Source organism: Pteropus alecto, unplaced genomic scaffold, assembly GCF_000325575.1.
Source record: "Pteropus alecto unplaced genomic scaffold, ASM32557v1 scaffold57, whole genome shotgun sequence".
Classification (NCBI taxonomy): Eukaryota; Metazoa; Chordata; class Mammalia; order Chiroptera; family Pteropodidae; genus Pteropus; species Pteropus alecto.
The window spans coordinates 5232851-5249474 of record NW_006442508.1 but is presented as its reverse complement, the minus strand read 5'-3'; the positions used below and the strand labels follow the sequence as shown (position 1 = coordinate 5249474).

The window sequence follows — 16624 nt, the reverse complement described above, 5'->3', positions numbered from 1 at the left end:
TACTTTCAAGAGCATTATCTTTCTTGATACATCAATAATGTGTGGTGTGTGTTGTTTTAGGTAAACAAAAAATTATCTTAGTACTTTAAGTTAGAGAAAGAAAGGAAGGAAGGAGAGAGAAAGAATCCCCCTCATTTACATCTATAACTGTGTTCCATATATTTAATTTTCTTGATGTAAATCTTTCAGGAGAATCTGGTCACTGCTCTTTGGATATAGGAAATAGGCTAAGCTCATTTCGTGACAAGGTAGGTTACCTTTGTGTATTTGGCTCATTCAATCATTTAGGAAAATTTTATTGAGAATATACTATCCTGGATACTGCACTAGGCCCAAGAGATGCAAATACATGTAAAATATAGTTCCTGCATTCAACTAGCTCGATATAGTGGAGGGCAACAAAATAAGCAGAAAAAAATAATGGTATCATAAGATGAAGGCATTAAAAAAAAATAAGCATATACAAGTTGTTATAGAAAACAGCAACATGGATCATCTCTAGAAGAACTGATTAAGTAGCTGAGTTAACATTTGATCTAAATCTTGAAAAATGAGTAGGAGATTCCCAGACAAATGATACTGGACAAAAATCCTAGCCAAAAAATGATAGATTATGTAATGAAATGACATCAAGGGATGAAAGAATATAATGTGTTTGGTTACAGTGAGCTGTTTCAATGTCAGTGGAGATACATGCAGACAGAAGTATAATTTGAGACCTAGATAAGAAAGACCTTATAAGCTGTGTCAATATAATTTATCTTTATCTTATAGGCAATAGCAAGTTACTATAGTGCTTTGAGGCTATAAACATGTGTAAGGCTCTTAGAACATCCCTGATATTTAATATGTGCTGTATAATTGTTAGCTATTCTTATTGTTAATGCAAAAAAAATCAGTTTTATTCTCAACATAAGCAATGAATAATTCAAAAGAAATTTTAAAAATAATTCTACTTACAATATCATCCCAAAGAGAAAAATACCTGGAAATAAATTTAGCCAAATAAGTAAAAGACTTGTTCACTGAAAACTATAAAACATTGCTGAAAGAAATTAAAAAATAACTAATTAGATGAAAAAAATCCATATTCATGGCTTTGAAGACAGTACTGTTAAGATGAGAATAACCCCGAAAGCAATCTATACATTCAATTCAATACTTGTTAAAAGTCCAAAATGGCATTTTTTTGCAAAAATTGCAAAATCAATCCTAAAATTCATATGGAATTGCAGAGAGACTCCAAATCGCCAAACAATATTGAAAAAGCAAAACAAAGTTGGTGGACTTTCCAGTATCAAAACAGTACAAAGCTACATTAATCACAACAGTGTGGTAGTGGCATAAGGATAGAGATACAGACCAGTAGAATAAAATTAAGGGTGCGGAAACAAACTCAAAACACCAACAGACAATTAATTTTCAACAAAAGTGCCAAGACTATTCTATGAGAAAACAGAGGTCTCTTCATCAAATGATGCTGGTATAGCTGGAAGCCCACCACATGCAAAGTAATGAAATAGGACCCCTTCCTCACTCTAGACACAACAGTTAACTCAAATAGATACAAAACATTAATATAAAATCTAAAACTACAAAACAATTTTTAAAATTTCCAGTCAAGAAGGCAGAGTGGATGGTATCTGTGCTTGCGTCCTCTCACAACCACATCAAAATTACAACTCATCTACAGGACCACCATCATTGAGTATCGCCTGAAGTCTAACTGAACAAAAGTCCTACAACTTACATACAGAAGAGGCCACCTCAAGACTGGTAGGAGGGGCAGAGACATGGAATGGGCTATACTCAAACTTGCGTGCGGGGTTAAACATCAAGATGAATATCTCAACTGCAGAGGTATCCCCAGAAGAGAAAGGAGCCCCAGTCCTACACTGGGCTCCCCAGCTCAAGATTCCAGTGCTGGAAGGAGGACTTCCCACAATTTGTTTCTCACAGCAAATTGTGGCTGAGTGAGAAAATTGTGGCTGCTAGAGTCCCAGGCATTTCTCTTAAAGGGGCCATATGCAGACTTACTCACTGACAGACTCACTCACTCTGAGCTTCAGAACTAGGGCAGCAGCATGAAAAATACCAGAGACAGCAGGGAAGAACTAAATTGTTTGGCTTCAGGGTAAGACTTGAAGAGCAGCTTTCTCCCAGACAGAAGTATTGGCAGAATTCATTGTTCTTTCATTGAGCCCTCTTTGGTCCTGGTGTACAGATGCAGGAAGCTGCCATATTTGAATCTCCATCAACCTGCCAACACTGGTTGCCCCAACCTAATGATTTCCTTAGACTCTGTACCACCTTACTTGTAAGCCCACCCAGGTCACTTCTAGTAGCTTTTCCATACAAATGTCCTGTCTTGGCTCATGCTGCAGAATTTCCTAAAGTCTCTCAAAGGTACGCAAAACTCAGATAAGCAGCATCTGGCCTCAGCATACCCCATACCCCTTGCTGAGCAGCTCCAAATCTGGCACTAGCGGCAGCTGGCCTCGGTTCATGGTCGGCTGCCGTAGGCACTTCTAAGCCCAGTGTTGGTGGGTCATGCCAAGTGGCCTCAGACAGGGCACAGGCTGAGGCTAAACCAGCCCTGCCAGAGGGACCCTGTTCAGGTTGTCCTGGGACTAGCTTCTGATAAAACTGGAGAACCATGCAAGGACACATCTGAGGATGACAGACTGAGAAGGCAGCAGAGCCCTGCTGAAGCAAATCCTGACCCTAAGGTCAACCTCTGCATAACAGCTTTTCCACTATAGTCATTAGCCGGTGCTTACAACCAATCAGACTAAGAGTCAGTCCTTCCCATTGACATGCAAACAGCAACCAAGGCTCAACTATAACAGGAGGACACATACAACCCACAAAAGGGGCATACCTGGAGCACCCAACCCAGGTGCACCTGGGCCCTACAGGATACCTACTACATAAGGCTACACTACTAAAACCGGAAGACATAGCAGCCCTACCTAATACTTAGAAACAAACACAGGGATGCAGGCAAAATGGGGAGACCAAAAAACATATTCCAAATGAAAGAGAACAAATCTTCAGAAAAAAAATCTAAACTAATGGAGACAAGCAATCTATCAGATACAGTGTTCAAAACACTGATTATGAGAATGCACAATGAACTTAGAGAAAGAGTAGAAAAATTCAGTGATAAATTTAACAAAGAGATAGAAAACATAAAAATGGAGATAGAAAACATGAAAAGAACCAGTCAGAAATGAAGAATACAGTAACTGAAATGAAGGATCCATTAGAGAGAATCAATAGTAGATTAGATGAAGCAGACGATCAAATTTGTAATTCAAAAGATAAGGTAGCAGAAAACACCCAATCAGAACAGCACCAAGAAAAAAAATTCAAAAAAAAAAAATGAGGATAGTTTAAGGGGCCTCTGGGACAACATCAAGCATACTAACATTTGCATCATAGAGATACCAGAAGAAGAAGAGAGAGAGAGCAAAGAATTGGAAACCTATTTGAGGAAAAAATGATGGAAACTTTCCTAACCTGGCAAAAGAAATAGGTATATAATCTCAAGAAGCTCAGAGAGTCCCAAACAAGATGAACCCAAACAGGCTCACTCCAAGCCATGCCATAATTAAAATGCCAAAGGTTAAAGACAAAAAGAGAATCTTAAAAGCAGCAAGGCAAAAGCAGTTAGTTTACCTACAAGGGAGCTCCTATAAGACTGTCAACTGATTTCTCTACAAAAAATTTGTAGACCAGAGAGATTGGCACAAAATATTCAAAGTGATGAACAGCAAGGACCTACAATCAAGACTACTCTACCTAGCGAGGCTATCAATTAAAATTGAAGGTGAGATAGTTTCCCAGACAAAAAGAAGCTAAAGGATTTTATCACCACCAAACCAGTATTGCAAGAAATATTAGAGAGATGAAAAAAGGAGGAGGAGGAAGAGGAGGACTGGAATGAAAAAGAATAATAAAATGTCAATAACTATATATCTACCAACAATTGCTTTAAATGTAAATAGATTAAATGCTCCATTCAAAAGATAGGGTGCCTAAATGAATAAGAAAACAAGACCCTTACATGTGCAGCTTACAAGAGACTCACCTCAGATAAAAAAACACACACAGACTGAAAGTAAAAGGATGGATAAGATATTTCATAAAATGGAAATAAAGAAATAAAAAGCTGGGGTAGCTATATTAATACCAGACAAAATAGCCTTTAAAACAAAGTCTATAACAAGAGACAAGTCCCAGTAATCCCATTTCTGGGTATTGATTCGAAGAAATTCACACATTACTTCAAAAATACATGTACATCCATGTGTTTCCTGCAGCATTATTTACAATAGTCAAGATATGGAGGAAACCTGGGTGTCCATCAATGGATGAATGGATAAATAAGAGGTGGTATATGTATATAATGGAATATCATTCTGCCATAAAAAAAAAAAAAATGAGAGTTTTCCATCTGCAGCAACCTAGATGGACCTAGAGAGTATTATGTGGAGTGGAGCAGGTCAGACAGAGAAAGACGATATCATATGATTTCACTTACATGCAAGATCTACAAACCAAAATAAAAAAATGAAACAGAAACAAACTCATAGATACAGAGAACATTTGATGATTGCCAGATAGGAGGGGTTTTGCAGGAGTAGGTAAAAAAGGGGAAGGGATTAAGAAATAAAAATGAATAGTTACATAATAGTTATGGAAATGTGAACTGTAGCATAAGGAATATAGTCAATAATATGGTGATAACTATGTATTATATCAGATGGGTACTAGATTTATTGAGATGATCACTTCCTAAATTATATAAATGTCTAACCACTCTTTTGTACACCTGAAACTAGTATATTGTATGCCAACTGTAATTGAAAAATAAAAAATTATTTTAAAAAACTCATTAGAAGAAAACAGAATAAATCTTTATGACCTTAGATCTAGCATTGAATTCTTAGATTTGACACCAAAAGCATGAATAACAACAAAAAAATTTACATTAGATTTCATTAAAATTAAAAAGTTTGTGCCTCAAAGAACATTATAAAGAATGTGAAAAGACAACGTACATATGGGAAAAATCATTTGTAAATCATGTATCTGATAAGAGCTTAATGTACTGAATAAATAAAGAGCTCTTACAACTTACAAAAAACAGATTTAAAAATGGACATAGGACTTGAATGGATTTCCTTTCTAAAGAAATTATACAATGGCAAACAAGCACATGAAATGATGTGCAACATTATTGAACATTCAGAAAATAAAAACCAAAACCACAATAAAATACATTTTATAAAGAGTAGAATGTCTATACTAATAATAATAATTAAAAAATAAAAAACAGGAAATAAATGTTGGCGGGGATGTGGAGAAATAATAAATCTCATATACTGTTTGTAGAAATGCAAAATGATGTATCCTCTGAAGAAAAGTTCAACAATTCCTCCAAAAGTTAAACATAGAATTACCATATGACCCACCAATTCCAAATCTAGGTATATACTCAAGATTATTGATATGTTCACATGGAAACTTGTACACACATGTTTATAGTGGTATCATTCCTAAAGTCAAAAGATAGAAACAACCCATATTTTCATCAGCAGATGGGTGGAGAGCCAAAATGTGGAATATACTTACAAAGGAATATTATTTATTCACAAAAAGACTTAAGTACTGACATGTGTTACAACATGAATGAATCTCAAAAACATCATGCTAAATGGAAGAAGCCAGATACAAAGGATCATATATTGTATGAATCCTTTTATATTAATCTAGAATAGGCAAGTCTACAGAGACAGAAAGCAGTTTAATATTGCCAGTGGATGGAGTCAGTGGGAAAATGGATGTGATTACTTAATAAGAACAGAGTGTTCTAGGATCATGAAAAAGTTTTGAAACCAGAGAGAAGCGATGGTTACTGAATACTGTGAATGCATAAATGCCACCGAATTATATACTTTAAAATGGAGGGTTATGTGTTATTTGAATTTCACCTCAGTAAAATAGTTTTGAAAAGTCATGAGTTATAAAAAAAATCATTGAATGAGGACAACAAGGGTTTCCTGCATTTACAGACAGATTAATGTTCTCAGATACATGTTTCAAAAATTGCACATTATTAAATCAAAGATAAAAAATTAAATGTGGCCAAAAAAATTTGATGTGGCCAAAGTTTTTATTCAGATGACTTAAAAAATAAGGTTACATGATTTCCAGAACAGAAATAATAGAGAAAAATGTTTAAGGGAAAATGACACAATAATTAAAAACAGAGGAAATGAATAGGACTCAATTGATATTCCATAAAGATCTAAATTTATATATAAATATATGACAAATCAGATAATATAAAATAATTAGGTATTTGTTTGATAAAGGTTGTGAAGAAAATAAAATATTGCATTGAGATAGAGACATTTTGCAGCATAAATCAAATAGATGCATATGTTAAAAGAAGTAAGTAGAAGACTCTTATCTAAGTATAGAAGAGAGGTAAATAGATGAATATTTAACTTTGAATCAGCAGAATATCTTAAAATTGTTAGATTTAATTATAACAAATGCATACAGAAGTTTTAAATATTGGTAACAAATATAAAATTAAAAATTCAAAAAGTCCTATTTTCATATAAATTGAAACTAAGTAGTAAAAACATCCTTAGTATTATTTCTACAAGTTATTCTGTGTACAACTTATAATAAATATAATTTAATGTGAGTGTATATGTAAAATATAAACAAAAAATTCTATGTCCAGTCTCTAATGGGACTTGAAAGCTTCCCAGCCTCCTTTTTCTGCACCCTTATTCCATTTTTCATTGTTATCTGACTCCTTTTGAGTTTGAACATCATGATCTGACAGGTAGACAGCAGTTACCTAAGCAACATTTTTACCCTCTCCATTTTCTCTCTGAATTCGCAGTCATGTTTACAAGTTGATAAGGTATCATTAATTCACTTGTCCTCCTCCTGCCTCCAAGGCTTTCTATGATGGGTACCTCACCCAAGTAAAAAACTATTACAGTTAAGAAATTAATATGCCCTGGGAGACAGATGTCAAATTTCTCAACCTTTGAGGTCTGTTTTCATACTGTGAATAGAAAAGGAAAATGGGGCGAACAAGACAGTAAGCAGAGGAGTTGAAATCAGAATGTGTACCTCTTGATATTAGAGACCTTGCTCCATTATATTGGGTTTTTATTGTTGTTTATTTTATGATTGTAGATTCGGCTTGATATATTTCAAAAGATATTTCTTCAAAGAGGCTGACCATGTATCATGCAATGATAAAAGCCTGTTTTTATTTTCTCTCAGTGTTCATGTCCAATTTATTTAGCATCAACAAATACTTATTGAACAGCTATTTTTATCACACTGTTATAGATGCTTGGGATACATCCTTGAACAAAAACCAACTACATTTTCCTTCATCATGAAGTAGCTGCTCTCTGTAGGCAATAGTATAAGAAAGCACTTGAGAAACTTTTTACCTTTTACCTCAGATTTTGTGCTTTCAAGGCTCCTGAGGGTGAAAAATGTATTCACAACTTACAAACCTTATTTTATGTTTGTATAAACATACGGATTATTTTGTGAAATTGGGGCTTCTGGTTCTTTCAGTTGCTTAACACCCTTCAGAACTTTATGTAAATAAGAAATAATTATAAGAAATTTAGGAGTTATGTTTGAAGTAGAATACTTTTTTCAAATATACAGATAATATATGAATATGTGACTATAAATTTATGCAAATATATGAATAAGTTTATACATAATTAATATGTCTGATATTTTTGCCTTAATATTATATTTAGCATGGAACAAAGAGTTTTGTCTATTAAAAACTAAAATCAAATAGCAAACATCTGTTAGGATGCAGGTTTGTCTGATAAATGAGTACAGGGAGTTCAAATGCTTTATATTGCACAAAAGTTCCTGGCATATGAAAAGGCCTTAGATGTCTGTCTTATATAAATTTTAGGATAATTAAAACTCCAAAGTGGTATGTTTGGATTGTTTATTTTTCTTTCTGGTTCCATGATTCAATTTGACTGTTTATATCATGGGATACAAAATATAGTGGCTTGAATATATTTTTTTTTCCACGACAGATATGACAACATCATGGGTGTGGGACACTCAGTCTTTCTTTCTTCTTTGATATCTTTAGCATGGAGTTTTATTTCACAGGTCAAAAAGACTGTTGGTGCTCCAGCCATCACATTTATTCCTGAAAAACATGAAGGGATAAGTAAAAAAGCAAAATAAGTCTTCCATCTATCTGTTCACCATAAATGAGTGTTTCCAAAAGCCTCTCTCAATAATCTCTATTTATATATCTTTAGCCTAACCTGATCGCATAACCAAAACATCTGTGAAATTGCCATCCTGAATAAATTCAGTATTCTAATATTATGGATTGACTAAATATTGGATTGATGGTTAATGGTTTCTACTAAAAGAAGAAAAAAATAGTATTTTGCTATTTTAAGGCCTTAAAATGATTAAAAACATATATTCTGGAACCAGAGTAACTTTGTTCAAAACCTGGCTCTGCTACTATCAAATTATGTGACTTCTGACAAGTTTCTTAACCTCTCTGCACCTTAGTTTCACACCTTGTAAAACAATAATTATAATATCTACTTTGTGAGATAGTTTAGGAAATAAACACACATACACACACACACATACATTCATACACACATGGGCCATCGAAAACTATTCTGGCACGTAGTAAATGCAATGTAATCATTTATTATTATTAATAATAATTATTATCTAATACTAATTCTCTCCTTCATGTCAAGAAACATGTAAAGAATGGTCAGGTCTTGTTTTAGTTTGAATAGCAATAATCTCTTCCCAAAATGGCATATTTTAGGAATATAAACTCTATAAACTCTAGAGAAGACAGGACTGGGCAGGAATTTGGCTTTTTTGACATCATATCATCAGTCTTTGGGTTGTTTGAAGGGAATTTCAGAATCTTTGATATTTCTTTATAAGTTAAATATACCATTCTGTGTTCAGTTTTAGTCAAGGCTCATTTGATTATAGTGAAATGCAACCCAGGTCAAGCTGGCTTATGCTTCTTAGTCAACTTCATTCTTAATTAATCACAAGTTTATATAGGTATCCACAAGAAATACCATCTTAGATGTGCATCCCATATCAAAGTCCTATAATTAAGTTTTACTGAGTAGACATGGGTTATTTCTCATCCTTGATACAATCATCACAGCCAAGTACGCACTTATTAGCAAGATTTGGGAAGGTATTGACAAATCCACTCTGAAAGTAAAAGATGAGTGGTTATTTAAGGAAAGGAGAATTGGAGACTGTTATCAAAAGGAAATGACTCTTCACACATTCTCAGTCGCTGATCTTTGTATCCCATTTACATCTTGCTTAACTCTGTGATGATGACCTTGATTTCTACTTTATTGAGAAAACCGAAGCAATGGAAAAAGGACCTCCCTAGTATCCCACAATCTCATCTACCCAAGCCCCCATGCCCACAAATTCTACTTGACTATGTTTTTATATAATGCTGTCCCTTCCACCTGTGCATAAGAGTATGTCCTTTCTCACCTGCTTGAGGGCATTATTCCAGCAACTCTCCCCTCTCTCTAATGTTATCAATGTCTGTGATCCTTACTCAATCATCCCTAACAGAAATACAAATATGGTATTATTTACCCAATTCTCAAATCAAATTTCCCTGACTATACTAATCCTCTGGCCAGCACTTCCTTTCTTTGCTCTCTTTTTAAGCAGATTTACTTGAGTTTAATATATTTACTATTCCCAATTTTCCCCTCTTATGATAATTCAAAACCATTCTAATCAGCCTTTGTCTCTATGCTCCACCAAAACTATTCCTGTCTCCATTGCTAAATTTAATTGCCAATTCTCAGATCAATTTACCCTGCCTAACAGAAGCCTTTGACAGAGGACATTCCTCCTTGTAACTGAGCATAAATATTTTGGAAAGTATTTTATTTGGTTTCCAAGATAGTCACACACTTTTGATTTATCTCCCATTTTCCATGCTTATTTAGTTTCCTTTGCCGGTCTCTGCTCTTTCCCAGACTACTTAAATATCAGAGGGCTCCAGAGCTCAATATTTAGCCATTCTCTTCTCTATGCTCTCTACTTTGGTGACTTCATCACTTATCATGGCTTATTACAATATTCATGTGATAATTACCAAATTTGTATCTGTCCAGACCTCTTCCCTAACTCCAGACCCATACATCTATTTTCCTTACATCTCCACTTTGATGTCCAATAGACGTCTCAAACTCAATATGCACAAACTGAAGTTTCGATCTTCCTTTCTTCAAAATCTAGTCCACTTGTAACCTTGCTTACACTCTAGACCAGTGGTTCCGAACCTTTTCGGCACCAGGTACCAGTGCTCCTATGAGAATCTAATGCCTGATGATCCAGAGTGGAGCTCAGGTGGTGGGAGTGGTTGCAAATACAGATGAAGCTTCGCTCACTTGTCCACTGCTCACCTATTACTGTATGAGCTGGTTCCTAAAAGGCCACGGATAGGGATATGTCCATGGCCCAGGGATTGGGGACCACTGCTATAGACTGAGTCCCTATCATTTCTCTCTTTGATGTAGCATGTCTTGGTCTGCTTGGGTTGCCATAACAAAATATCACAGACTACATTGCTTTAAAAACAGAAATTTTTCTCACAGTTCTGGAGGCAAAAATTCCACAATCGAGGTCCAGCAGAGTTGGTTTCTGGTGGAAGCCTTTTTCCTGACTTGCAGATGGCTAACTTCTCAGTATACCCTCACATGGCCTTTCTTATGTATGTGCATGTACTCTCAGGCATGTCTTATTATAAAGAAACTAATCTCATTGAATTCTATTGAATTAGAGCCCATTCTTATGATCTGAATTTACTTTAATTACTTTCGAAATACACCACAAGGGGTGTTAGGGCTTCAACATATGAATTTGGGAGTGACAAATGCATTTAGTTCATAACACTGCACTAGATTGTAAACTGTGTCTTGCTTTCACCCTTGTGCGTGTTCACTGTCAACATAGTAGTGATCCTTTCAAGATGTTAACTCAGATCATGTAACACTCATGCTCCAAACCCATTGGCTCACTAATGTACTTAGAGTAAATGCAAAAGTCTCTTCAAAAGTCACCAAGTCTTATGCTGTAAGAACTCCCCTTCCTTCCAAGTTCAACTTCTACCACTCCTCCTATCACTCACTTTTTCCCTGATATCCACACTGGCCTCCTTCTTATTTCATGAACATGGCAAACATTCACCTACCAGCTTTGTCTATTCCCTTTGCTTGGACCTCTCTTTTCTAAGATATCCGTGTGGCTCATTCCTTCATTTCCTTGAGGGTTTTCTCAACTGTCATCTCAAAGAGACCTTCCTGAGAATCTTATGAGAATCCTTCACATAAAATTGTGAACTGCTTTACAATCCCAACTCTTCTGCTCTCCCTGGTCTACTTTATTTTTTCTTTATTGAACATATCATTTTCTACTATTTTATAGAAATATTTTTGTTCAATTTCTGTCTCTTTCACTAGGATTTAAATTTCAAGAAGGCAGTTATTTTTTAAATTAAATTCATTGGGGTGACATTGGCTAATAAAATAATATAGGTTTCAAGTGTGCAATGATGTAATACATAGTCTGTATATTGCATTGTGTGTTTACCTCCCAAAATCAAAACTCCTCTGTCACCATATATTTGACCCCCTTTACCCTTTCTACTCTCCTCCTCCCCTCTTTTTCTCTGGTAATCACTAAACTGTTGTCTGTGTCTATGAGTTTTTGTTTGTATGTCTTCTTCGATTTTTGCTTTCAGTATTATATCTCACATATGAATGAAATCATATGGTTCTCAACTTTTTCTGTCTGACTTATTTTGCTTAGCACTATAATCTTAACATCCATCTATGTTGTCGCAAATGGTAGTATTTTATCTTTTCTTATGACTAATATTTCATTTTATATGTGTACCACATTTTCTTTATTAAATTATCTATCAAAGGACACTTCAGTTGTTTCTATGTCTCGACCTCTGTGAATAATGCGGCAATGAATATAGAGGTGCACATATTTTACAGATGTTTTCGAATTTGAGGGATAGATACCCAGAAGAGGGATTACTGGGTCATAGGGTAATTCCATTCTTAATTATTTGAGGAACCTCTATATGGTTTTCCATAGTAGCTGTACCAATTTACATTTTCACCAGCAGTGTATGAGGGTTCTTTTTTCCCCACAGCCTCTCCAACACTTATTGTTTTGTTGATAGCAGCTATTTTAACCTGTATAAGGTGGTATCTCACTGTGATTTTGATTTGCATTTTCCTAATAGTTTGTGAAATTCAGTATCTTTTTATATGTCTGCTGGCCATTTGTATATCTTCTTGGGAAAAGTGTTCAGGTTTCTGTCCGTTTTTTAATTGGACTGTTTGTTTTTTTGTTGTTGAGTTGTATGAGTTCTTTGTATATTTTGCATATTAGCCTCTTATCAGAAGTGTTGTTTGCAAATGTCTTCTCCCATTTGTTTGTTTGCTTCTTTGTTTTGTTGATGGTTTCTTTTGCTGTGCAGAAGCTTTTTAGTTTGATATAGCCCCACTAATTTATTTTCGCTTTTACTTCCTTTGCCTTGGAGTCAAATAATAAAATCCTCTCTAAATCCAAGGTCCATGAGTTTAGTACTTATGTTTTCTTCTGCACAATTTATTGTTTCGGGTCTTATACTTAGGTCGTTTATCCATGCTGAGTTAATTTTGGTATAGGGTGAAAGACAGCAGTCTAGTTTCATTCTTTTATATATAGTTTTACAATTTTCCCAGCACCATTTATTGAAGAGGCTTTCCTTTCTCTAGTTGATGTTCTTGGTTCCTTTGTTGAAAATTATTTGCCCATATATATTATTTCAGTTTATTTCTGGACTCTCAATGCTGTTCCATTTGGTCTGTGTCCATTTTTCTGCCAATACCAGGTTGTTTTGATTATGTTGCTTTGTCATGTAATTTGAAGCCAGGAAGTATGTACCTTCAGCCTTGTTCTTTTTTCTCAGGATTGCTTTCACTATTCAGGGTCTTCTGTGATTCCATACATATCTTATGATTTTTGTGTTCTATTTATTTAAAAAATGGGATTTTGATGGAACTGCATTAAATCTGTATATTGCTTGACCATTTTATTTTAACTAAGTCGATTCTTCCAATCCATGGACATGAAATACTTTTTCATTTCTTTGTGTCTTCTTCAATTTCTTTTAATGTCTTGTAGTTTTCAGTGTATAGGTCCTTCACATCCTTTGCTAAGTATAGTCCTAGGTATTTTATTCTTTTTGTCGTAATTGCAAAAGGAATTTTTATTTTTCGTTGTTAGCATCTAGGAACGTAATGAATTTTTAGACATTGATTTTGTATCCTGCAACTTTACTGCATTTGCTTATTGTTTCAAGTAATTTTTAGTAGAGTCTTCTACAAGGGTTTTCTGTAAAAAGAATGTCACCTGCAAAAAATGATTATTTGATTTCTTCATTCCCAATTTGGATGCCTTTTGTTTCTCTCTCTTGCCTGATTGCTCTAGCTAAGACTTCCAATATTATGTTGAATAAGAGTGGTGAGAGAGAGCATCCTTGTCTTGTTCCTTCTCATGAAGGAAAAGCTTTCATTTTTCACCATTAAATATGATATTAGCCAAGGGTTTGTCATATATAGCCTTTGTTATTTTGAGGTACTATCATTCTATACCCATTTTATTATTTTAATCATAAATAGATGCTGTATCATGTCAAATGCTTTTTCTGCATTTATTGATAGGATCAAATGATTTTTTTATCCTTTATTTTGTTTATGTGGTGTACACATTGATCAAATCAATTGTGTTGAACTATCCTTGTGATGGCAGTTATTTTTATCTTTTTTTTTTTAACTAATGAACAATAAATCTTGTGGCCAATCCTCAGATAAGTTTACTTGACCTGTCTAATACTGATAAAATAAATAATAAATTAAAAATAATTTTAGATAGACAGAATCATATAGACCTATATACATGATAGATGATAGATAGAGATGATAGATGATAACTAGATAGATAGATAGATAGATTAAAATGATAAACAGATACATTCATGAGTTTAATTAGAGTTAGGTTAGCAAAACCAAATCATATAGTTTAAAAGTGTAGGCAAATTAGTTTCTTGATTTTCTTAATTAAAATATCAGAGTGTATTTCCATGTAAGGTTGGATAGATATTGAGCAAAAAATAAACAAATAAAAATTATCCATTGCAATAGATTAACCGACTTTGAAGTTTAGAAGGAACACAATCATTGTAGAGAGCTGCAATGATTTTGACACTAACTGTAAGTTCATAGGGTTCCCTGAACCATCCTCAGTGTTGATAATTTACCAGAAGGCCTCATAAAACACATTGAAATATATTACAGTCACAGTTATGATTTATGATGAGGAAAAGATACAGATTAAAAACAGCCAAAGGAAGAAGCACATAGAGAATGCCCCAGGCCAAGTTCTAAATGCAGAACTTCCATTGTCTTCTCCCCATAGAGTCATGGACAGCATTTGTTTTCCTGGCATTAATGTGTGACAACACATACAGAATACTGCCAACCAGGAAAGCTCTTGCACCTTGGTATCCAGAGTCTGTCTTGGGCTCTGTCACATGGGCACTGTTGACAGGTCTTATGGGTGATCTGTTTCCAGCAACTCAGGGGGTCAAACTGATAAGCATGATCCAAAGACACCCTAAATCCAGTTGTTACTATCTGGCTGACCCAAAGCCCCCAGGCAAACAAAGCTACTCCATTCAGGTGTGAATTCCAAAACAGAGAAATAATCTCAGAAGCTGAGGGCAAAGATCAACCTCTCCTGGGTAAGGTTAAAATTCTTTATTATACATACAGTATGTATTATAAATAAAATATTAAGTGTCTAATAACTAAGTCATAATTTTGAGTTATCAATATATCTCCTTCATATCTCTATCAATATTGTCTCTAGTCCCCTTTCTTTCTTCTCTCTTATCTCACTTTCCCTTTACCCTGTTTCCCTCATCATTGCATAATTCCTCTTAGGTCTCAACAGTTAGTACTACTCTGGGCCATTCCTTCCTCCTCACCAGCATGTCCAACAAGTTATTTACTATTAGAAATGCCTTGTTTACAGTGCAATTGGTGAATGAAAAGCATGCTTTTTCATTTCATTCTAGAAAACTATCCAGAAAATTGGCTATGTACCTGTTATATGAAACACAGCTGTATACTATAGGTGATCATAAAATTGGTAGATAAGGACTCCACTACAACTTTTAAGAAACCAGTCACTTATTGTACAGAAGCATCCTTAATAATGAGGTACTGCAGTTTAATGAAGAGATAATCATGATCTGAAGTAATGAATCTAGAATATTTTCCTTTAATAATAAAACAACTGACACTATTGAGTACTTGCAACATATTTGAAAGAATATTGCAACAGGAATGAAGAGAGTTTCTCTCAGGTCCTGACTCCACTTCTAGATTAAGCAAGTATGCAGCCTCTCTAAACTCTAGATTTTCTGTGCTGCAAATGCATGTAAAACATATGCTATCTACATCAGAGTGATGTTAAGAGGATCCGTAAAACAACACACGTATAGGGTTTCTTAAATATTAAAAATACATTTATTATCTTATATATTCAACAAATCAAAAAATTGAATTATTTCTTGAGAGCCAAGGATACTGTAGAATGTACTGTTAATCCAAGTGGTTTGTGTATTTCTTTCTTGAATTCAAATTTCTTTAGCCTGACCTTATAATTTCCACTTCTATGAAGTTTTAACTAATTCTCTTAATTATATACCTGACTATTTCTTACACTTTGCCTGAACTAACTGCTGAATCTCATACGGCTACATAGGACATCAAAGATGATAGATAATACATATATTTTACTTTTATTGCCTTTATATATAAAAAATTCTGTGTGCATATGTGTATGTTAGATGTTAATAGTTTCCATCATTTAAAAAAAGCTAATTGAAAAATCAGAAAATTCAGTAAAACAGGAACTCATGTTCTTGCATGGCAACTCTGGACAGGAACTGAGTAGCTGGGCATGTAATCTCTAGTTTGCCACAGCCCCTGTCACTCACTATTGCCCACCTTACCTGTTTATTTTTTCTGTTTAGTTCTTATGTACATTGGAATTTTCAGCCTATGATCAAGGCATGCAGAGATAGGAAAGAACATTCCATGAAAATTGGGCCAAAAAAAAAAAAAAAAAGCAAAAACAAAGAGAGAGAAAGTCAAACTTATAGAAACAGAGTAGAATAATGGTTGCCAGTGGCTGAGGTTTGAGGAAAAAGGATGAGGCTAGTAAAGGGGTCCAAACTTTAGTTGTAAGATAAATGAAATCTGAGGAGCTAATGTGCAACATGGTGACTATAATTGATAATGCTGTATTGTATAATTGAAATTTGCTAAGAAAATAGAACTTAAGTGTTCTCACCAAAAGAGAGCAAAAAAGGGATAACTGTGAGGTAATGTGTTAATTAACCATGGTAGGTATCTTTTCACAATGTATATCA

The 16624-nt window shown here is 34.4% G+C and overlaps 1 protein-coding gene across 4 annotated transcripts in view; it reads left to right on the top strand.

Moving 5' to 3' along the window:
- Positions 1 to 16624, top strand: part of GABRA2 (gamma-aminobutyric acid type A receptor alpha2 subunit) — a 123563-nt gene that overhangs the window by 80749 nt on the left and 26190 nt on the right. The window lies entirely within an intron of this gene.